Source organism: Phyllobates terribilis, unplaced genomic scaffold, assembly GCF_046119375.1.
Source record: "Phyllobates terribilis strain yellow unplaced genomic scaffold, ASM4611937v1 Scaffold_5__5_contigs__length_657084704, whole genome shotgun sequence".
NCBI classification, from domain to species: Eukaryota; Metazoa; Chordata; class Amphibia; order Anura; family Dendrobatidae; genus Phyllobates; species Phyllobates terribilis.
In genome coordinates this window covers 458,826,828-458,851,692 of record NW_027362765.1, presented here as the reverse complement: position 1 = coordinate 458,851,692, position 24,865 = coordinate 458,826,828, and the positions used below count along the sequence as shown (strand labels likewise).

Genomic DNA, 24,865 nt, shown 5'->3' with positions numbered 1-24,865 from the left:
CCATCGGGGTGGTGAAGGCGGTCTTCTCCTTGTCAGCCTCTGCCACAGGAACCTGCCAGTACCCGCTAGTAAGGTCCAAAGTAGAAAAGAAGTTAGCAGATTTTAGTGCGGCTAAAGACTCTTCTATTCTAGGCAGCGGATATGCGTCTTTGTGGGTGATACGGTTGATTTGTCTATAGTCCACGCACATTCTCATGGTGCCGTCTTTCTTTTTGACCAGAACCAAAGTGGCTGCCCAGGGGCTACAGCTGTCTCTAATAACCCCAGCTTCTTTCATCTCTCTTAGCATGCCCTTTGCGTTCTGATAATGTGCAGGGGGTACAGGTCTGTGCCTCTCTTTTATCGGTGGGTGGCTCCCTGTGGGGATGTGGTGTTCTATCCCTTTTACTCTGCCGAAGTCTAGCGGGTGCTTACTAAAGACTCTCTCGTACTCCTGTACCACCCAGTAGACTCCTTGTTTTTGGTGCAGGGGAGTGGAGTCAGCACCCACATGGAGTTTCTGGCACCAGTCCTCCTTTTGCTTCTGGGAGCCATTACCCTCCGCCTGTGGAGATGGGGGCAAGGGTTCCACGGCCCTGATAGCTTGGTGTTCGACGACAAACAGTTTGGCGAGTGTAGCGTACCTGGGTAAGTGTACCTCCCTCTCCCCAATGTTGAGGATGCGGACGGGCACCCTCCCATGACGGACATCAACCACCCCCCGGGCTGTCAAAATGGTGGGCCTGCTGTCTGAGTACACGGGTTCTACCAAGGCTTGGTAGTCTCTACCTCTCAACCCGATTGCAGTCCGACACCAGATCATCATTTCACTTTTGGGAGGCATGGAAATGGGGAATGGATCACTGAGTCTTACGCTACCGATCTCACCACCAGACAGTTCTACCTGCTGCCGTCTTATCAGGGCTTTTATCTCCTTGTTGAGGACTCTCTTTTGGCTGGAACTAGCATTCACCGCCACCTGTTGTAGAATTACAATTACCTCTGAAAGACAATTTTCAATTATGTTAGTACCCACAGTTATTTTAGGGTGACTTTCATGACGGTCAATGTCCACAATAATCACCCCCTGTGCCGGTAGTTCAACTTTACCAATTTTAATGGTCATCTCCTTGAACCCCATCTGCGGCACGGGTAAGCCATTACTGGCGATGATGCTCAAGTTACTGTCTGGATACCTTGTGATATCAGCATCAGTCCAATACTGCTTAAAAAGTACATAAGGGATAGTGGTTACTTGTGACCCAGTATCCAGCAAGGCGCTCATGGGGATACCGTCCAGCACCACGGGTAAAACCGGGCGCCCCCCAACGTACTTATCACGCCAGTTATAAGGGCCTGGTGATCTTATGCCTGGGGGTCGGCCCTCTGCCCCAGGTTGGACCCGTTTAAATTACAGTACCTGGAAATGTGTCCGGGCTGGTTGCAACGACGGCAAATGGGCTGTCCATCCTCTGCGTAGCGGTCTGTGGGCCTCCCTCGGAACGACGGGATCCTCCTCTGTCGACGCCACGGGACATCCTCCGGACTTGAAGCCAGCTCGATGGGTCTTGACGGGTCCACTTGCAACGCCTGGACGGTCCTGGTCAACGCCGCGACGCTCCTGGTCAGCTCCTGGACTTGGTGGTGCAGGCCTTTCGACGGGGCTTGGTTCAGGGCCTGTGCATCAGCCTCCACGGGGTCCATAGAGGAGGGCGCCGCCTCTTGGTGGTAGGTGATAGCAGGGCGCCGGGGGTTTATAGCGCCACTGGTTGCAGATTCACGGAGCACCCTTATGGCCCTGTCCTTAAATTGGGCAAAGGTCAGGTCGGGGTTCTGGAAGAACATGAGGCGCAGCTGGGCCCTGTGGGCGCTGGACAGCAGACCCTCTATGAATTGTTCTGTTAGCAGCTTATCGGTTTCCTGCACACTGCCAGGGTCAGTTTGTTGAATAGCCCTCAAGGCTTCCTGCAGATTTAGGGCATAGTCTCTGATGCTGTCCTGTGCCCGCTGCTTACATCCATAGAACCTCATTTTAATCTCAGCGGAGGTATGTGTATCAAAGGTACCCCGCAGCCGGGCCAGAATACCCTTCACAGTCCCTTTCTCCTCAATGGGCCATGATTTTACCTCCCTTTGGGCTGCGCCAGTTAACTGCCCTGTCAATATGCTGACCTTCTGTTCCTCTGTCAGGGGGTAAACTTGGAACAAACTATACAGTCTTTCCTTGAAGTCAGTTAGGGCATGGGGCTCCCCTGAGTATTTGGGCAGCCAGGCCGCTCCAGGGATGTAGGGCAAGGAAAAGGGCATCACCGCTGCTGCAGCTGCGTTGGTGGTAGTGGGCGCCTCTGTGTCCGACATCTTCCTCCCCCCCTAGTGAAGTGTGGCCTACCTTCCGACGATCCTCTTCTGTAGGCCGCGGCTCCGCTGCTGCTCTGGACGAGGACCTGGCGTCGCACTCCGATGACGTCAGCGTCGCTCTCTCTCCCTTCCAGGACCTTGCGCAGCATAGGTGCGTGGGGCGGAGCTTCGGATCTCGCGCGGTTTTGACGTCCACGCCCCTCTTCTTCCCGCGCGGCATCCTGGAGATGGCGTCCGATGGCGGGAAACAGCTGCAGATGGCGGGAAGACGACAGAAGACGGCGGGAAAAGGTCCAAGATGGCGCCTGATGGCGGGAATCGGCTCCGGATGGCGGGAAACTTCGCCACAGGTAAGTTACAAAAGTCTTTTTCAGGCACGCAGTACCCGGTGGTTGCCGGCACGAAATCCTGCCGACTACGCCAAAGCTGACTCGCCCCCTGGGCCATGGGGCACTCGGATCCGGGCAATTAGGGAAACGATGGGAGTAGTAGTGGCAACCCGGTTCCGTGGCTCAGGGTGGTCAGGCCAGTGGTAGTCCGTTACGTTCTGCTGATAATGTCCGACTACGCCACCCGTGGATTGCGGTTATTAGGAACCGCCGCTGCATGCAGACCGCTGGGGCCGATGAGGTGTGCAGCTAGGGTAGTGTGACTCCCCACGGGAAGAGTGCGGCCCCAGGGCAGTATAATGGATGGTGGGAGTGATGGTAGTGAGAATCCCAGTGCTGATAGTGCTGGAGGAGCAAGGAGCACACAGACAACAAGTTGCAGTCCAGGGTCTTTACTAAAACAGGTAAATTGACCCACAAACAGTCCCAGCTAGGAGGGGACCTGGATGTCTGAGAGCAACGGGGAAATTGGCCCTGGTCAGGGTGAGGGTGTAGGACTACCGTGCTTTCTGCGCTCCTTCTGGCTATCTCCTCTTTATAGGGTAACAGCCCACGTTTCCGAGCTTCCGTGCTTTCTCGCCTGTATGGCCTGCGACGTGGGTTCCTTTCTGCTCCCAGCCTTGTACGGCTTTACTGGTCCCTTCGGTTGTGGCAGGGCCTCCAGGCTTCTTAGGCCAAGGAAAGTACAGTCCCTTGCGAACTGGTTCTCTGCTGGGGGATGTGGAATCCTTCCAGCCTCAGACACCAAAGTCTGGTAAAGTTAAGTCTTTCTCTGCCAAGACAGGCTCTCTTCGCCTCTTGTCTCTGGCTTGTGGCTCTCCTCCTGCCACACTTCCTCTTAGGTGCAATCAACTTTCTGTCCCTGCTCCACTCTGGGACACGTCTCAAAGCTGAGACAGGCAATCCAGTTCTCTCTAACCCTGTCCCCAGTACCAGCTTTTATAGGGGCAGCCTGCTCCCCCTACTGGCCTGAGACAGGAGGCATTGCATGCTAATGTTCCCCTGGCCAGAGAACCTCCCCCTTGCTCTCAGACACAGCTTTAATTACACTTGTGGCATCCAGGCCAGGGTGACACAGATACAATTAACATTCTAAAGAAATTCCATAGACAGCGATCTGCCAATGCAATAATTATATAATATTTACACAGAGCTGCCAATTTAATAACATATGTTTATATAACTCCTTTCTTTGGTGCACTGATAACAATGATAGTATTTTCTTTAAATTCGGAACTCCCAGAGTAATATTTCATTTGATGTACTGCTGGGTTTATGATAATATTAATGGGTGATTTTTTTACACTGTTGCCAGATCCATGTTGAAAAAATACACATAGACTAAAGATAAATATACAGACATTCATACTGGATTCTGAATAAATGGGAATTAAATTAACTGAGACATATTCTATAATGCAAAACAAGGAGACGCCCAACACCCTGATATGGGAAATGTGCAAACAGGACAGACATGGAATGATGTGCACAAACAAAGGGTTACACGAAACCTGCAACCCAATCTCTCGCCCTACAACCCTCCTCCCTCCTTCTTTTGATGGGGCCTATTGGAAGAAGAATATTTTCTCCCACACGAGGGCACACATGCCAATAAAGTCCAGGGCTGTATATTTATATAACTTCCATCTTTATGGTACAATTGAGAGTTATGTTTTATGAATCTGTAAACAAGTGTTGAAACGGAGGAGTAGAACATGATCCGCACATTAAACAAGCTGCGCCGAAAAAGAATGTTTTTTTTACAAATGTGACATGTACTCCTTTGGAGATCTGTAACAAGAGTTTAGGAAATGTGGAACTCATCATGGAGTATGAGTACGCAGTTACATGTGCATTCTACTTCTCCTATGCGGGCTATAAAAACACTTCTAGTTTATCTAGATAAAATATACATTTCCCAGGCCACAACCATGCTGGACGCTCACATCTGATCCCAAAGACTGGACCAAGCTGTAAGAACCAGGAACAAAGTTTCATTTGGCTACACACATCAATGAGCATCTTTCAGAAGACCTGATTCTTTTTTGAGGCTGGGTAGGTGTTCAATCTGTAAGATTAATAAAAGTCATAGCTGGAATCCACATGAATTTTCAACCCTCTAAAATACAAGCTAGCGTTGAGCAGCATAGTCTGGAAAATGTGATCCGGACACAGAAGAAAGCATCTTTTGTATGCATTAGCAGGTTGCAATCAGGGGCATAGCTTAAAGTATCATTATGGCGTGCTTTTTTTAATTTCAGATACCAGTTATGTATGTTCTGAGTGTATAGTAAAATATTTACCGGTCGCTGTCTACTGTCATATGCAGCGCTGCTCTGATTCTTCTCCGCCATCTTGTGACTGCAGCTCTTGCCAGATCTCACTGTGGAAAGTCACTTCCTCTCTTAATGTAAGTCTATGAGAGACTCGTTCTGAGTCTTACGGACTTACATTGAGGAAGTGACTTCCAGTCACACAGCAAATGCTTGAGTCAACAGGTTTGTCACAACTGCGTTCACGTCATCCAAGAGTGGATTTGAGCAATGATCGAAGGTGGAGAGAGTGAAGCAGCCGCTGATTGGCTGCAGGGCTCGAGTGACGTCACAATGTCATGCAAGCCCCAGGAGAGACAGTGCCAACACCATTGGAAAGGCGCCGGCATCGGAGGTGAGTATAAGTGTTTTTATTTTACTTCGGGCAAACATATAGACTGAGAAGGGGTTGTCTGAGTAGTCGTCAACCTCTTCAAATTCACACAGTCATCCATAGGTTCCTGCTCCCTTATCTATAGATCATGTTGTAATCCAAGTAGAGAGACTAGTATTATTCCATCATGGCATAATACATCCTAATATTTTATCGAGTGCCATGCTAATCCTTGAGTACCAATGATTTCATATTATCATTGATGATATGCAACCCAGATCCATTCATTTTTTGGAGGAAATCCTTGTAAACACAGGGAGAATATATGCTTAAAGGGGTTTTCCCACAAACAAAAGTTCATTTTAATCAATAGATCTTGGAATAATAATAACGTCCACAATTGGATGTGTTTCAATAAAATGTTCCTGTTCTGAGATAATCTTATAAATGTGCCCCTGTTGTGTACTGTGTAATCGCTGTGTCTGACCGTGCAGGGACATGGTCTGATCATAATACACCAACTGGGCAGGGGAGGACGCAAAAGAGTATACAGATATTACAGCAGGGGATCACAACTGATTCTTTTTTTGAGGTAAAACATTTCACTGCCTGTTTTTAAACAATGTGTTACTTCAATGAAAGAATCATTTGGGATCCCCTGCTGCAGAGTCTGTATACTTTTTTTCTCCCTTACCTTTCCCCCTCCCCCAGGAGATGTGGTATGATCAGACCATGTTCCTGTACGGTCAGACACAGCCATTACACAGTACACAGCAGGGGCACATCTATAAGATTATCTCAGAACAGGAATATTTTATTTAAACACCTCCAATTGTGGAAATTATTATTATTCCAAGATCTATTGATGTATTGATTAAAATGAACTTTTTTTTTGTGGTAAACCCCCTTTAAACCGGCTTGGAATTAGACGTAAGAAACAATAATGCAAGGCAACAGTGATAATCATTGAGACACCATGCTGCCTATAGTTTGATGATCCGCAGTGCCAATTATCCGGAGGATATCAAGCACTGTCATAGTAATACAGTCAATCTTCTCTCTACTATCAGACAGGCATGGACAAATGTCACAGTTTGACCTATAATTATGTGTCTTATGCAGGCACAGACCATACATTAAGGTGAGAACATGGCTTTAGGCAAAACCTTTTCCTGACAATGCAACCCTGCAATTTCCCATGTTATTTTTGGGAGGCAGGTGTGGGGATATAGGATTGCACCATGTAACTTTTTACCTCAGGCTAAAAAATAACCTAGAAGCCCAATTGAAGACATTTAAGTCCAGTAGTCATAGCTGAGAGTATGTATAGTATAGTGCTGGGGAAAATGCCCCGGTTCTAAGGCCACGTTCAAACGTTCAGTATTTGGTCAGTATTTTACATCAGTATTTGTCAAAACCAGGTGAGGAACAATCAGAGGGAAAGTATAATAGAAACACATCACCACTTCTGTATTTATCACCCACTCCTGGTTTTGGCTTACAAATAATGATGTAAAATACTGACCAAATACTGGATATGTGAATGTGGCCTTAGACTGAAAAGAACCCTTAGGATTAAAAGAATTCACAACCGCTTAAAAATTATATTAGAACATTGCCTTATCAGTAAAAAGATTTAATAATGAAATAGCTGTCTTTAAATATGACCTGTCACCAGGTCAAAAGTGAACAGTTTTTGCTCTCATTTTGTTACTGATGCTGACAGGTGCTCAGGTACAAGAAGTAAAGGAGTTTGTACAGAACAATAGGGATGTGTTTTCTGAGCTCCTGGGTCATAAAAATGTGATAAAACATGACATTATGAAAGAACTAGTGGTAAGAGAAAACTAAAAGCCTTACAGGGTACGTGAGGTCAGGCAGAAAGCAATTGCAGAAGAGGTGCAAATGATGGTAAAATTGGAGGTTATAGAGGAGTCACATGGCGAGAGGTCCAGTCATACAGTCTTAATCCCAAAGGTTACACTATGCAATGTCTTTAGGAAGATGAATACTGTATACAAGTTTAAAAAAGCACTCATCATATTATACAGCACTGTGTACTTACAATTGCTCGTTTTGTCTTTCTACCCAGCTAATTCTTCTCTGCTCTATGTAGAAACAGGAAGTCTCTTGTCCCTGCATTTATCATCCCCCTCTTCAACTCCTGACCCAGCTGCTCCTCCCTCTGCCTGGAACTTTTGCAGTGATGACTCATGCAGGGAAGAAAACCCTCCTGTTTCTACATAGAGCTTAGAAGGATTCAGCTAGTCAGTTTATATTCACATGATGTCATAGATCTAATGGAAAAGAGAATTAACTGGGTAGAAAGGCAAAATGAGCAATTGTAAGTACACAGTGCTATATAATATGATGATTGAAATATATTCAGAGGATTAAATTTTTGATGGGAGGAGGAGGAGGAGTGCTTCTTTAATGCTTTGACACACTGGAGGAGCTGATTGATAGAGATGCCCGATACTTCACAACATTATATGTTACAAAAGTCTATGTGCAGGTTCCATTTACAGGTCAGACTAAAGAAAAAACAACCTTTAGCACCCTTAAGTGACACTTTCAATATGTGGTTCTTTCATTTGTCCTATATGATGCTCTAGGCACATTTAAGAGGCTAATGGACAAAATTTTGAGGCCATATTAATATATACAGCTGTCAATCTGGATGATTTAATCATTCATAGTCCTGTTTGGGGGGGTCACCTTTACAGGGTTCAAGCTGTCCTGAAAGAAAAGCAGGTTTGACAGCAAACCTCAAAAAGTGTGCCACCGGCAAAAGGAAGCAAAATACCCGGGGTACACAATTGGGCAGGGTTTTATCAAGCCCCAAATAAATAAGATTGAGTCCATCTAGAGATGGCCGATGCTAGTAAACAAAAAGCAAGTAATGGCATTCCTATGGTTTTCCAGCTGCTACAAAAGGTTTATAGAAAATTTTTCCCATTGTGGCTGCCCTTTTAACAGACCTTACAAAATATGAGGATTCAGTTATGATGAAATGGACCCCTGAAGACAAGTAGGCTTGCCAGAACTTGAAGCTTTGTGTGCCCCAATGGGGTTATTAACACAAGATTTTCAAAAAGAGTTTGTAGTACAAATTGACCCTTTTGGTGTGTGTGTAGGGGCAGTACTGTCACAAGTGATGGGTGGGGAAGAGCATACTATGATCTACCTGAGTAAGAAGTTGAATGACCAAGAGAAAAAGTACACCATTGGGGAGAAGGAATGTTTAGCAATTAAATGGGCATTAGAACCACTCATGTATTACTTGATAGAGATAACATGGGATGTACTCAAATGGATGTGTCATAACTGGGAGAAAGACAGACGAGTGACCTGATGGTCCATGTCGTTACATGTAAACCCTGATGTCAGCTTGGTAATGCAGGTGCCCTGTTTAGGATCGACTGTTTAGGAGCAAAGAGTGTTTCACCTGCGAAGTCAAAACTGTGACCGAACCAGGGAAAATAAGTGCTTAATCAAATTAATATTTCACTCAGGTTCCTGTCTCATGCTGTGTATTATTTTTACTTTTGTTCCTAGTGAACTGCATACGTAGCAAATCCTACTGGTAGCTGTTAGTTGCCTGGTGTGAACTGTGTTCTTGGAGTGTCTGAAGGGCCCATCTGTCCCAAGAGACAGCGATACTGTGAGTTAATCCCCTAAACTATCACAAGCCAAATATGCTCTTAAGAGGCAAAGATAGATGTAATTTGTGTTTTTAGCAGGCTAATGAAATTTCTGTGATTGAAAATGAGTTACAATTATGCAAATGGGGCTGTTTCAGAAGAATGCTGAAAATCCACAGCATATCCATTTTTTGTGTGGAATTAATTGCAGTTTTTCGCCTTTTGCAATGGATGAAATATCTGGCAAGTCTGCATCAAAATCTACTGCACAGCTCATATGAAAAGATGCAAACATACTTGGGAAAAATCACCAGCAAATGTTTTACGGGTTAACATAACCACACAAGTCATGTCTACCTTTATGTCTACATTTTGGATCTGCCCTAACCATTGGGCTAGTTTCCTACAGCCAGCGTGTGATATAAAATACCTCTATGCGGTATCGCAACATATTAATTTAAAAGACTAAAATAAACATTTTTAGTGCCTATACCTCACACATATCTACAAAAATATCCATTGTATATAAAATATTATATACACACATCGATATATATATATGGACATAAAAACTTAGACACCAGTTAGAGTATAAATAGTTAACTTGTTGAATTCCTCCTTCTTAGGCTACTGTATCCTGTTACTATTAAAATACTTATCAGTTACAGAGGAATTCATTGCATATGCAAGTTATAGCAAAATTGCAGCAGAATCGATTACTGGAATTACAAATAGAAAATTTGTTACAGTATCTAAAGGCCAAGGAATTTGCAATTACAAGCAGATTTGAAGGATCCAGTTTCTTAAACTTTTTTCTCGTTTACAAAGGAAGAAATTGCGTTTCTTCAACCTGCCTCAAAATGGTAATCAGCCATTGCTATAAGGGAGAATGTAAGTATGTGACCAACACGTTACTTTCTAACATGAAGTTACCAAAAAAGTACAATGATGGTAAATATTTTATATTATGGAAAAAGGAAAAAATTGGACAGATTAATTATCACGGTCTCAAACTTACCCTCGAATTAAACCGGGCAGGCAGAAAGGGAGCTGATTTTGTTACAGTTTTGCAGGATGTGTAATACATGTGGATAATTTTACTAGACATGCTTCTCTTCTTTGCATATGAAGAGTGACATGCCTGACATGCCAGGGTAAGGAGGTTTATAGGCGGTGAAATGCTCCTCTGGGAAATTAAATATGCAAATTGTCTCTTCAGAGAGGAAGAGGACTTCCATCAATTAGAAGTAGCAATCCTAAAAGTCAATTTTGACCCTCTAACAAGCCTTGCCACATGACAGACCTGTGTTTCAAGGTGTTGCCCCTCCTCAGTGCAAAGCATGAGACCTGATTTGGCTGTAAAAGATGCCTCTAGCTGGGGTCTAAGGAGTGATGTTTCTCCTTATGCCTCTCATACAGACAAATCAGATCTCATGCTTTGCACTGAGGAGGGGCAACACCCCGAAACACATGTCTGCAAATTGAGATTCTGGTTTGGCTTTTATCCTAAGTCATGTGACAAGGCTTGTTAAAGGGTCGATATTAACTTTGAGTATTGCTACTTCTAATAGATGGCACTAGAGATCAAGTCCTCTTTCGCTCTGCAGAGACAATTTGCATATCTCTTCTTTACGACACCTTTTCATTACTTTAGAGCAATAGTTTGCACCACATCTCCCTAAGACTTGTCTCTTTTATAGACAATATCTAAAACACATAATAAATCTGGCAAAATGCCTGTACTCATGTTTTACATGCAAATGACAAGAATTTTGGTATATTTAGTAAATATTTCTTATGTTTCTACCATGCTGCCCCTAAATCCATGCAGCTGAATGTGCAGCTTTTGATCCAAACATTAAATGCAATGAATGTTTCCATGTAGTTGCGCCAAGCGAAGATCTTGAAAACAGTTAGAAACTGAAAGACAATGTCTCTTGACCTCTTCTCACTACATCTCCTCAAATACAATGCTTTTGTGGTGCCCCTGAGGGTTCGGTCGCCACAGGGGTACTGCACCTCTTTAATGAGGTGTGGTATCTCTTCTTCGAGGTAAGGATGGTGTATCTGTCAGGACCCCACCTCTGCATTCATCACTACACCTCTCCCACCTGCAGGGGGACTTATATGCACCAGGGTGCTGCCCCAGCCAGGATAAGTGGAGATGGGGGAACCAAAGTAAGGGGGAACCTAGTAGTGGGTGAGGGTGGAGGACACACTTAGAGGTTACACGTACAAAATTCATATTTAATAGCCAGCCATCTTAAGTTCAAGGTCTTTGATTGTGATCTTCATCACTGAACGTGGCTTTCTGTGTGAACCTGCAGTTGATGCGGACACGGTCCTCGTACTCTGACCTTGAGTCGAGGAACGGGCAAGAGTTAAAGGCTGTCTCTACCTGGTCAAGGTCCTGACTTAAGAAGGCCTGGAGGGGAGCAGAGGAGTAAAGCTCCGCAGGCAAAAGGATCCCAGGGGGATGCAGACGGAGCGGTATACGCCACCTGTCCTCATTATTCTGGCCTAGTCAGAGGGATTCCTGCTGCAAGAGGGGTACCGGCCCCCGATATCTGACTTTGTCACTTCAAGTCTTAATCGGAGAAGCCCGGAGGCTCAGTGGATCCCACCGGGTAACGGACGGAGCGGAGTCGCCACCCGTACCCTTGTTCTGTGCATAGTCCAGAGGGAGACCCGGCCTTAGTACACGCACCACATACGGACAGGAGAGGACCTAGTGGGAAAGTCTAGGAACACTCTGGTGCGGGGTCCTGACCAAAGCACCTGAACTACCCGGAGGTTGTCGGACCCCATGTCCTGGTGGCCGCAGCGCACCATGAGGAGCAGGGAGAAGCCTTGCGGCTGTGCATTCTACCGTGAGTAAAGCTTGGAAGACTACCCCTAAGGCCTCCGGTTTCTTATTGCAATGCGGCACCGCACGACATCGCACCACATCTCCCACTACAATTCCCATCCTCCTGTTCTCTCTGCCCTGAGGCCCTGCTCCGCCTGTGGGGAGTAGTACCATCTGCTGCTGCCACTACATCCCGCCTCAGAGGACTGAACGCAGCGCTGGTGGAGGATCACTAGAAACCACAGGTGGCATAGTCAATACAACCACTCGATTAACACCAACTCTGAAAGCCCATTAAATCTTTTAATGTGACGGCCCTGGGCACGGAACGGGTCCAGGCCACGGCTACACCCCTCAAACATCTGACCCGGCTCCAAGTACCCCCCATCTTCCCAGGGAGGGCTGTGAGCGTCACACTTTTATATGAATTCATTCTGTGAAAAGGTTGTTTGATCAACAACATCAGTCAAGACCATTAGGCTTTAAATGAGTTTTTATGGATTGCAAGGAACCTACCAGAAAACTGTTTTTTTTCAAATACCTAATGCCTCCCACATGGGCATATTGTACCAGTATTTTCTTGTCCATATTCAGGATGACACCCAGAACCCTCATGGTTCCACCAAATCAAAATACAACTTGACATGATTCCTTTTTGTGAGTAAACACAAAATGGTGGCTTCCTTCTTTATGGTACTTATGTAAGTTCTTCTTACAGCAGTTTTTTTTTCTATAAGATACTGCACTGCATACATTGATCCGTGAATTAATTCAGTATACAGGGATGCTTTTAATTCTCATATCACCCCCAGATGAAGCAATACGCGAAAAATGTGTTGGGTCATGGGTAGCTGCCTGATCTTCAATACACATCCACTCTGGTAACATTTATTTTTGTCCAATGCAAACATTTACTAATTAACTCACTTTAGTACTGTTAGAATCTATGTTGTTTTACTTTTCGGCTATCTTTTTGTGGTTTGCTAGCTTCTAGTCTTTTCCTCTGGTGCTGGGTGTCTTGGTCACGTGATCTCCTCACTTTTTATTACTCAGCACCTGTCTCCCACTCCTTGCTGGACATCAGTGTTGTTACGCTTGTTCTCTGGCTAAGTAGCCTTGTTAGTTCTTTGTGCTTAGGACAATTGATATCCTGGCACTTCTTCTTCCATCAGTTTTGTTCCCTTTAATCTTCATTTCTGCAACTAACTTTTCTGTTAGGCGGTCTCCTGTTTTTGCTCCCAGTCCTTAGATCTTTTAGGGACCCCTTTCCCCTTCCTTCAGGTCTTCTTTTGAGTTCAGTGCAGGAGTGTCGGTGGGGCTATTCACAAGGAATAGGGCACCCACCCCAGAGTAGGGTTTAAGCTGAGTCTCAGTGCAGGGACAGCTTTTCCCCCCTATTCCTTAGTTCTTAGTTGCAGTACATAACAAGTACCATTTTGGTGTATATGTAGTCTGTGCCTGAATCTGACTGTATGCATATTTCCATCTAATATGGTGTGCTATGATCGAGCTGCCTCCCTCTCTTGTCTTATCCTTGTGCAATTTCATTTTTTATATACCTTTCATTTCTCAATAAAGAATACTCTTATGTTCATGTCATTGACTATTTGTCTTATACCTTTTATATCTATGGTATTGATTTCATGTCTTACACCTTTTTTGCATTAATTGCATATTGGGGTTCTTATATTAGATGGGACAAGCAGTTCAATGGAACTCCTTTACCAAAATATTTGATAATTCTGCCTAAATGGTGCCTCCAAATCATTCTGATATTGGTGCAGCCTAAATTGAAGTTCTCACATTGTCTGGATGTTGCATCTTGAATTCACAAAGAAAGACAGCTTACTCTCCTCCCTGTTCTCCATGATCTCTAGAGTTTATGATCATTGAAACCAGTGTTGCAACTGAATCAAGTGATATCATTGGATTGAGAGATGCAGAAAGGAGGGTAACATTAGACCTTGAATGGGGCATCACCCTGTTACATGACATACCCCCATAATACACGTCATATATTATTTTTTTTTATCTGAACTTTAGACTCTAAGGCTATGTGCCCACGATGCAGAAATGAAGCAGAAAATTTCTGCTGCATCTCTGCATCTCCTTGGCAGAAAAAACGCATGCAGATTGTACATGCGTTTTTCCTGCCAAATACATGCGGATTTGAAGCGTTCTTCACATGTGTTTCTGCATGCGGATTGACAAGCACTTTCCAGGCGATTTTAGCATCACTTGGAAAGTGCTTGACAACTAGGTCACACTGTATAAATCCATGCAAAGAATGTTTAAAAATAAAAAAATAATCCTATACTTACCGTTCCTGGCTGCCAGCTGATCGCGGGACACTGCACTGAAGGGCCTGCAGTCACATGACTGTGACGTCACCGCAGGTCCTTCAGTCCTGCCCGCAAGCACAGGGAAGGAGACCGGGGGCCGTTGGAAGGTGAATATAATCTTTTTTTTTTTATTTTATTCTTTTTTTTACAGGTACAATGGTACCCAGGTCTGGATGAGAGTCTCCTCTCCTCCAGAACTGGGTACCATCCGCACATTGAAACGCATATAATCCGTGAGTACAAATGTACTGACACTGATTATATGCGTCTCAATGCAAGTCAATGGCGGCGATTACGCCGCGCTTCCGCAAAATTAATGGACATGCTGCGGATTTTTGAGCGCAGCATAAACGCTGCGGAAAAATCCGCACAGAGCGGCTTGTCATTGGGGACCATGGGGGGCGGATTACCATGCGTTTTTGAAGCGTTTATGCTGCGGATATTCCGCAGCATAAACGCTTGAAATACGCATCGTGGGCACACAGCCTAAAGGGGTTTTCTGAAACTAAATTTGATTCTCTTAAAAAGTATCATCACTTTTAAAAGGCTTCCACAATGCGTCCCAAATACCTTTTATTACACTTTTTATGCTTTGTCCAGTCATTCCAAATTCCACTGAGGAAGCCCAACTACTCCATTGGCATGTCTCAATGTTTGTAATGTGAGTTTTGAAGTCGATACCAGAGGAGAAGGTTAAAATTTTTTTACTGGACGTAGTGTTGGACTGTATTGGCAAAGGTCCATCAGTAACATTGATTCTTGGGGCTCAATGTTCAGCTACATACAAAAATAACCTGACCCTAGTACACAACTTTACTTTTGCTTGTTTGTAATATTAATTTGGCTAGCTTGTTTAATGAATGATTAGATTATACATTTTTCTGCAAATTGTGACTCAAGTGTAATAGCATTACTCATTAGAACTACTTCACAGGGGCCTACCGGAGGATTCTTCGGTTTCCCTGTGGGCCAGTCTGAGCCTGATTGGACATCACAGGAAAACTTAAAATCATAGACCGGTGGTGTTTCACGAAAGATGAGGAGATAAGGGAAGTGGCAGTGCTTTGGGACAGGTGGCTAAAAAAAAGTATGATTGGCTTCAGACCTGTTGCCCATATAAATCAGAGTCCATGTTTTATTTTTCCAGTCCACAGTAATAAAAGTTGTAAAAGGAAAAATCTTAACTAAGACTGTTTTGTTACGTAAGGCACATGGTATAATGTACAGAACTTTTAACACGTGCATACTCATGAATGTCGCACGGTACCACTTCACATTAAACTAACATCATTTTAGAAAGTGATCCCCTTACCAAATGTTTTTACCATTATTGTGTGCCTTCTACAAGGAACATTTAACACCTTAACAAGATTCCTTTCCCATAAGGGTATCATAATTTATAGTTTTGTTAAACTTCTCATTAGCTTTACACGTCTTCAAGGGACATAGAAAAAAATGAAAGTGGGCAAAAAAGATCTAATTCTAGAAGTTGAGAAATATGATCGCATCCATAGAATCAAAAATTTATATATGAAGATTTAAATGGGATTATAAACAGGGTGTCTTATGCTCAGACTTTATAGATTATGGTTCTTTTCATGTATTTAGCACATTTTATTATAGATTTGTAAAAGTAAAGTGATATGCATTGCATGATTGTAAAGAAAGTACTTCTTTCTACGGCTTTCTGAAAAGTCCTACTCTGCAAATATTTTAGGCTATAGACTAAGGGCTCTTGCAGAGGAGTGTATAAATCGGACGTGTGCTATCCAATTTAATTGGACTGTACACTGACCTACGTCATTCAATCGTGCTGTTCAGATGAATGATTTTTTTACTTGATCCAAGTGTCTGTGAGAAAAAAAATCTCAATATGCCCTACTTTCATCCAAGTCTCAGCTGTGGTTGAGACTCACACATTCAAGTCTATGGGTGTGAGCAAAGAATTGGATCCCACATGGACCATCAGAGTTGCATCCAGTTTTTACGGATAGATTTCTATTATTAACCTATGAAACTGTGTTTCATCATGTACATGTTATAATGTAGTTGTATGAAAATGGATTGCACACGGATAGTGCAAGACAAGGATGCCACATGGACGTAAAAAATGGACACACGGAAGGCACATAGATGAAAATCTGATGAAAATTAGTAAAAAAAATCATCCAAGTTTTCTAGATGAAACTCAAAAAATATATATTTTTGTACTGCGTTAGCTTGTAGATAGAAAAATATTAATACATGGATTCCATGTCTGATGAAGAGACCCTAGTAGTCTCGAAAGCTTGCAATTTGTTACCATTTTTTCAGATAGCCATTAAAAGGTATCAACCACTGAGGACTCTCAAATCTTAAGATTTGTCTAGATGAAACTTGGAAGATTTTTCATACGCTTGTCTGCAGGCGCCCTAAAAACACACCAAAACTTCACAACTTATGAATTTATGATTCCAGTACGTGGTTTCTCCATTCCATACCATGTAGTTAGTCTGTACCAATCAAAGTGTATACATGTTTTTTTCCAGCCAAGACTTTACATAGAGTTGGTGGAAGGACAATGGGCTCGGGTGGCTCAGTGTTTCCAGATATAAACATAAAATTGTGAAAAGAGTTATCTGTATTTACCAACCCTAAAAGGGACCAAAAAGCAAGGTAACAAATAGAATTTCTTCCTGTTCCCTTTTGCACTGATGAGGGGCAATACCCTGAAACACCGTGTCTGCAAATTGAGATTCTGATTTTTCTTTTATCCTAAGTCATATTACAAGGCTTGTTAAAGGGTCGATAATGACTTGTAGGATTGCTACTTCCAATAGGTGGCGCTATAGAGTACAAGTCCTCTTGATCTCTGAAGAGACAATTTGCATATTTAATCTCCCAGAGGAGCATACAAAGCGTTTAAGTCTCCTCATACTGGCGTGCCAGACCTGGCATGTCACTCTCCACAAGGAGAAAACTTACTCTTTAGATTCCTGCTCCCTTGAAACAACCAAATTCAACCACTTTGGGTCTGGTGGTCAGTAACACCTGAGCACAACATATAGTTAATGAGAGGGTCTCTGTAAAGAAGTACCCAGCTTATCTCACAAGGAATTTCCTGCCATTTGGCAGTTTAATTGGGAATGAAAGTCCATAAAGCCAAAGCTTCCAGTGAACTGGAGACCAGGCAGCCATCGTCTTAGACTTGGACAGAAATCCTCTACGCAGATTTATTAGGGGATTTAAGGCTTAGGAGTGTACTCTGGTTTACAGAAGAACTTCAAAGATCCAAGCTGCCTGTACTTAAGAGTTTTTTTGTGGTGTTAATTACAGATATGATGAAGACGGTTCTCGGCCATGAATTTTATTAGAAGACAAATGTGCCTAAGCCACGGTCTGTAAACATTCAGCTGTAGATTGCCAGTGTGTTATTAACTGCTACATATTGGGTGCTGAATGGGGTTATATTATGGAGCCAGGCAATAAAAGTGGGAAAACATATAAAATAAGAGAATGGTGCAGCCAAAGGAAAAAAAACAAAGTATGATTTACTGGGCTTAAGATATGGTCCAATAAGGATGATAGAACCATATATATTTATATAAAATAACAATATCCACTTTGCTAACTTTTTCAGTGTAAGACTAGGGTCACGCAACCATTTTTCTCTCACCCGAGAAAATCCGTCCGATTATGCAGACTCTGATCAGAGTTTGATAAGAGGGTAATCTGAGTGTGATCCAATTTTCTCGGAGGTTGAGAAAAAAAAAGTTTCTCCACCTTCTACATTTCGCCGAGTGCGATCCGATGTTTTCCATGGACCCATAGCCAAGAATGGCTGAGTGAGATCCGAATATCGAAGGCAAATCGTGCATGCTGCGATCTTTTTCCTCGGACCACTCGGTATGAGGAAAGAAACTGGACATATACTCGGTCCCATTGAATAAAATGGGGACGAGGGCTATCCGTCAAAACAACGGATAGCTCTCATCCAATTTTTACAGTCGTGTGCATGAGCCCTTATTGTTTCCTATGCCATCCAACTGTCCATCAAAATCTCCAATTACTGTCTAAAATGTCCTCTTGAGCGGTACCATCTGTATTTGGGGGCCATTTTTTATTACTTGTTTGCATGAATTTGGGGCTAAAAATAATTTGTGCAATTAAGTTTTATTAAAAATTTTGCACTGTTTGGCTTCTACAGGCTCTTTTATCCTCCTTTGATGTAGTCAGTAGTCAAAAATTAGCTGAGAGGAGCTCACGAAAAGATAGATAAAAGAATTACAAACTTTTCTGTTAGGCCATCAAAACAAGCACACTGATGGATTCTCACTTTTTCTCATTCCGCATCCAACAATAAATCCTGCCACACAGAGGCTATACATGGCAAACAATGCAAAAATGTTAAGGGGGTGTCTGGGACTTTTAGATTGATGGTGGCCCATCTTCAGGATCATCAATATCTGATCGGTGTGGGTGTGACACCTGCCAACCCCGTCGATCAGCTGTTTTCGGAGCTGGTGTCGATCAGATATGCTCATTTTTGGAGCGGAACTACACAGCTGTCAACTGTATAGTGGATATATACCTCCTGTATAGTGTATATCTGCCTCCTAATCGAATCAATAGGGCAGATGTTCAGTACACGCCAGTGGCGACTATACAGTTGAAGCTGTGCGGTGCAGCTCTGCAGCTGAGCACTTCCGGTTGCTGCCGGCACTGGGAACAGCTGATCTGTGGGACTGAATAGATGTACATAAGAATCAATACAGGAGGAAACCTTTTTCTGCTTCTGACAAAGTCTACAAACTTCTATTGTAAATTTATTCATAATAGCGAAATGGTGAAAATTTTTCCAAGCTCTTGCGCTGGTGATAAACCTCATTTCGGTGCCATTCGTATGTGCAGTAGAAGCGTTTGGATATTCCTTTTATTTTCTGGGCATTGTTACATTCCAATGAAGAGCTCGCAAGTTTGCACCATTTATGGCTCTCAGAACTTGTCCAAAAGCCTAAATTATTCTAAGCAATTCAGTTTTCCTGCAGACAGACAATCCTTTAAAATCCTTTATTGCCAGCTTCGGCGCTTATTGCATCTGAAAAACCTCTTAAAAACTTTGCTGGCTTTTATCTAGAGTTATGTGAAAATCCGATCATATTCACAGCTCACAAGAGGCGGAGAGCAGAAGTTCAGATTAAGGGTCTGTATGAGATTTTATTACATGTTGATGTAGTGAAAATGTAACCCCTCCATTGTGTACAGGGCAGAACCTATACCGTACATGATTGCAGGCAACTGCAGATGTCATTGTAATGTATTTGTCCTTGAGTATCTACTGGTGATAAGAAAGATGTGGAACTTTGCCAAGACCACTCACTCTTGGTTTCAGCCTGGAAAATTAACTGCTTGTATTCCTTTCTATATTCTTTTAAATCATGTAAAAGTAAAGCATCCTTTTGTTTTAACAATATTTACTTCTGAAGGACGACTTACCGTAGGTGCATAGATTATATTAATGATGCAATCAATAATTTGCGTTCTTGAAGATTATCATTATATAATGTAATAAAAGCATATCCATGGATTAGGCAATGTGGCTTTGGAAAATATTGTTTTTTTTGAAGGGTCCTTGTATGATAAACTGATCACCGTACATTTCAATGATCAGCTGTAGTCAATGGGCAAAGCTGGCAACGTGTTTAATTGCCATGCAGTGTCACCATACTAAATATTAGGCTAGGGTCACAACATCATATATTCTGTCATCCGAGAGAATCGAATACTCCGATCAGAGCTTGATCAGGGTGTGATCATAGTGTGATCCAATTTTCTTGGATGATAAGAAGATGGTAAGGAAAAAATTCTCCACTCTGTCAGGCTGTGAAAATCAGACTGCACTCAGATGTCATAAAAGTGCAGTCAGATTTTTTTCTACACGCGCGTTGACTTGCATGGCCAAGTGCAAACCAAATATCAGATGCAAATTGTTCAAGGAAAAAATCAGACGTGTGCACAACTTCATAGAATACCATTGGTCCAAGTGCTATCCAATATTTTGTCGGATCACACTCAGACTCAAAATACAGCCATCTGCATGAGCCTTTAGGTGGGGTTCAGATGGCTGTATTTTCAGTCAGTGTGCTGAACAGACAATACACTGATCCAATAATAACCAGTGGGCTATGGCAGACATAACATATGTGCAACCCTTGCAGCTGAACATGGTCCTAGTAGACCCATTCCTACATTAATAGAAAAAAAAGCTTCTTATTGCCTATTAGGCTTCATGCAATTTCCTGTTACTCACAATTACTGGTGAGCTGATAAAATAAGGGGTGTGTAAAGAGAGGCAAGTTGGAGGTCCCCCTAAACTCTTAAAGGGAATCTGTCAGCAGGTTTTTGCGACTTCATCTGAAAGCAGCATAATGTAGGCAAAGAGACCCTGAATCCAACGATATGTCACTTAGATAACTGGGTGCAGCTGTTAGATTTAGCAATGAAGCAAAGCTGAAAAGCTGGCCCTCCCCCAACAGGCTTTGTATATACTATGTCCATAGGCAGTGAGCTGCCTATCAAAGGAGGGGGCGTGTTGAACCAGGGCTCAGAAGACCAGCTTGTCACATCCTTGTAAGCAAACAAAACCTCCAAGCTTGATAAGAGAGGCATTGCTGAAATCCGTGTTTTAACCACTACAGCATGCTGTCTTCAGATTACATGGCAAAAACCTGCTGACAGATTACCTTTAATAAATCACCAATTTCTGGCTTACTGACTCTCTCCTGCCTATGTCCACATTTAGCCATTTTTTAGTACTCTTATGTGCCAGCATTTACAGTAATTTAGAGCGGAGAAGACATTAAACAATGGACAAGTGCAATTCATGCCGGGAAGTGATGAAATGCAAGTTCTAGCACCTATAATGCTGGTGGAATGCTGATTAAGAGGAAACACTCACTCAGATGCTGATAATAGGTCAAGATAAATTATGATCTGTGTTCAATGCTAAGGAAGATACATGTCAGTGTAGGCTTGATCCCTTTAACCACATGCTTTTAATCAGATTGCTTCCATCCACTAGTTTAATCATCTCTGTGATCGGCGTAGCAGGTTTCTTTTATTTTATCCATTTTATTTTATGTAATTGTATATTCTGTATTGTTTTCTGCCTATTGTAAAATCGCTTGTATATTTTTCATAAACAATGCCTCGTTTTGGATTAAATATAAAATTTAATAGTTCTGTTCCTTTTGTTCTGTAAACCGCGCACCGAAGCCATACGCTACCAGAAACCAGGCCTCCAGTCAGCCTATATAAAAAAATCGATTGGTGGTGGCAGTGAGTAGTACTTGGGTTATCATGGAGCTAGCCGACACAGTACAGGGGGTATCTACACATATCCCAGGCATAGGGATCGGAGATGTATCTACCATACGCTCACTGTTAGTTTACCGATAACCGGCCTATTAGTGGAAACGGCCTGCCGCCTCCTCTGATAGTCATGAGTCAATCGCGTAATTGTCCAGATGATAGGGGGCAGCAAGGAGCTGTTTGCTCCAAAGATAACAAAGGGTACGACCCCATCCTGGCAGCGATCTTTGAAACTGCCTTTCCGCCAGTCCTTTGTGTACTGCACTAATATAGTTGGCGCGAATCGATCCAGCAGTCACGTCAGTAATCTGTGGCCACTGAACGGGAACCATGAAAACCACCTCTTACCTGATGGCATCCGTGGCTCTTCTTCAGAAGCCATGAACCAGGCTGGCTAATCAAAAGAAGAGCCACAGACTACAGGCATGACCAATGGACTGGTTCGGGCGAATTGATTCACACCAATGCTAACCACTGCCTATAATATAACCAAAATTATTTTTCCCCTGCTCGGTCCTGTGCTTTTCCACTTTAAACTGTACCGTACATCGCTGATTTAAGACCCTTATTAGATTTGTAAAAATGGCTGATCACGTGACCGGTTGCCATGGGAATTAAGGAAATAGTGGCTTGGGCCGATTCCTGCAGAATTTAAAATGTTTGAAAGCTGAAGTAGATTTAACTAATTTTACAAGGCTGACGTTACCCGTGAGTAATTTCATATGTTTCTAAAGAAAAAAAAAAAGAAAAAGTTCAAGGAGAGGTTTAAATTAGCTGCTGAAGAAAAGTCGCGGTGAGAGATTTGGGGAGTATACTTAACTGGCTAATGGCCTCTGTCTGATGTTCAGTCTCATAAATCCTCCATACGGCAATAAATACCTGAGCCAGCGTAAAACAACACTGCAGCGTTTACTGGTGACACTCACAAATATTTTCTACGACTGATAGAGTTGTCCATTTTTGGGGACAATATTTTATTTTTTACTTAACTAGATGAGTTTGGGGCTAAAAATAATTTTTGCAATTAGATTTCACTAAAACTTTTGCAACGTTTTGGCTTTTAAAAGCTTTTTGTTCCCTTGCAAAGTCAACTTTGAGGTGAGAGGAAGTCAATGAAGACAGATAAAAGAGTTAAACTCTCCCATTGGACAGTCAAAAGGAGCTCGCTGATGAATTCCAAGTTGACCCATTCTGCAGCAAGCAATAAACAGTGCAACACAGAGGCTATGGAAGGCAAACAATGCCAAATTTATAATGAAACCCATTTACAAAAAATGATTTATAGCCAAGAAAAAAGGCATTTAAAGGGAACCTGTCAACAGGTTTTACCAATATAAAGTACAGCCAGCACCTTTAAGCCCTCTTTTACAGAATTCTAGTATGCTGCATGTAAGTCCCCAATCCACTACACAAAGCACAAAAAACTTCTTTTATTATACTCACAGACGGGCGGTCCAGTCCGATAAACATCTCTGGTCTTGATCCGGCACCTCCTCTCTTGTTTTGTTTGCCTCCCTCCTTCCCTGATCATGTGGATGACGTGTCTTATGTCATCTATACAGTGTCCTCCATCGAGCTTTACCTGTGGGTCATCGCCGCTCTTTGGCCTTTCCTGGCGCAGGGCAGGAAGAAGTGGGTCTGCGCAGGAGCGCGATGGGGGAACCATTGTGGATGACGTAGTAGGACGCGTCATCCACATGAAGCAGAGAAGGAGGACGGCATCGCAGGAAGAGAGCAGTCACCAGATAAAGACCAGAGACGTCCATCGGACCGGACAACGCCTTCTGTGAGTTTAAATATAAGGTATTTTTTGTGCTATACGGAGGGCATTGGTTGCATATGTGTCACCCTGGCCTGGATGCCACAAATATAATAAAGCTGTGTCTGAGAGCAAGGGGGAGGTTCTCTGGTCAGGGGAACATTAGCATGCAATACCTCCTGTCTCAGGCCAGTAGGGGGAGCAGGCTGCCCCTATAAAAGCTGGAACTGGGGGCAAGGTTAGGGAGAACTGGATGACCTGTCTCTGGATTGAGAGGTGTCCCAGAGCAGGGAGAGACAGTTGTATTGCACCCTAAGAGGACGTGTGGCGGTAGGAGAGCCACAAGCCAGGGACAAGAGGTGAAGTGCGCCTGTCCTGACAGACAAAGAACCCAATTTACCAGACTTTGGCGTCTGAGGCTAAGAGGACTCCACGTCCTACAGCAGATAACCAGTCCGCAGGGGACTGTATGTTCCTTGGCCTAAGAAGCCCGGAGGTTCCGCCACACCAGAAGGGACCAGCAAAGCCGTACCAGGCCGGGAATAAAAAGGGACCCAAGTTGCAGGCCATACGGGCGAGAAGACACGGTGAGCTCGGGAACGTGGGCTGTTACCCTATAAGGTGGAAATAGCCAGAAGGAGCGCAGAGAGCACGGTAGGCCTACACCCTCACCCTGACCAGGGCCAATTTCCCGTTTGCTCTCAGACGTCCAGGCCCCCCCTCCTAGCCGAGCCTGTTTGTGGGTCAGTTCACCTGTTCTAGTAAAGACCCTGGACTGCAACCTGTTGTCTGTGTGCTCCTTGCTCCTCCAGCACTAACGGCGCTGGGACACCCTACACCATCACCCCCATCTTCTACTATACTGCCCTGGTGCCACACTCCTCCCGTGGGGAGTTATACAGTCTCAGCTGCACACACTATCAGCCCCAGCGGTCTGCACTGCAGCGGCGGTTAACCCTGACCGCAATCCACGGGTGGCGTAGTCGGACATCACTTAAAACTTATAAAGGGACTACCACTGGTCTGACCACCCTGAGCCACGGACCGGGTCGCCACTACTACCCCCATCGTCTCCTTATTGCCCGGTTCCGAGTGTCCCACGGCCCAGGGGGCGAGTCAGCTTTGGCGTAGTCGGCAGGATAGTAACCAACCCGCCACAAACGGGTATTGCATGCCTGAAAAAGACTGTACACGTACCTGAGGAGGAGGTTTCCCGCCGTCCGGAGCCGTTTCCCACCATTTTCAGCCGTCTCCCGCCATCTTCTGTCGGTTACCGCCATCTTCAGCCGTTTTCCCGCCATCGGACACCATCTTCAGCACGCCGCGCGGGAAGAAGAGGTGCGTGGATGTCCAAACCGCGCGAGACCCAAAGCTCCGCCCCACGCACCGATGCTGCGCAAGGTCCTGGAAGGGAGAGACAGTGACGCTGACGTCACCAGGACGTGACGCAAGGTCCTCGTTCGGAGCAGCACCAGCGGAGCCGCGGCCAACAGAAGAGGATCGTCGGAAGGTAGGCCACGCTTAACTAGGGGGGAGGAAGATGTCAGACA

General features: G+C 43.9%; 1 long non-coding RNA gene across 1 annotated transcript in view; it reads left to right on the top strand.

Moving 5' to 3' along the window:
• LOC141271259 (uncharacterized) overlaps positions 1-24,865 on the top strand; it is a 152,690-nt gene that overhangs the window by 91,277 nt on the left and 36,548 nt on the right. Inside the window, exons 2-3 of the long non-coding RNA XR_012321874.1 lie at positions 8,931-9,036; positions 9,845-9,907. This is a non-coding gene — a long non-coding RNA (uncharacterized lncRNA). The remainder of the gene's footprint in view (positions 1-8,930; positions 9,037-9,844; positions 9,908-24,865) is intronic.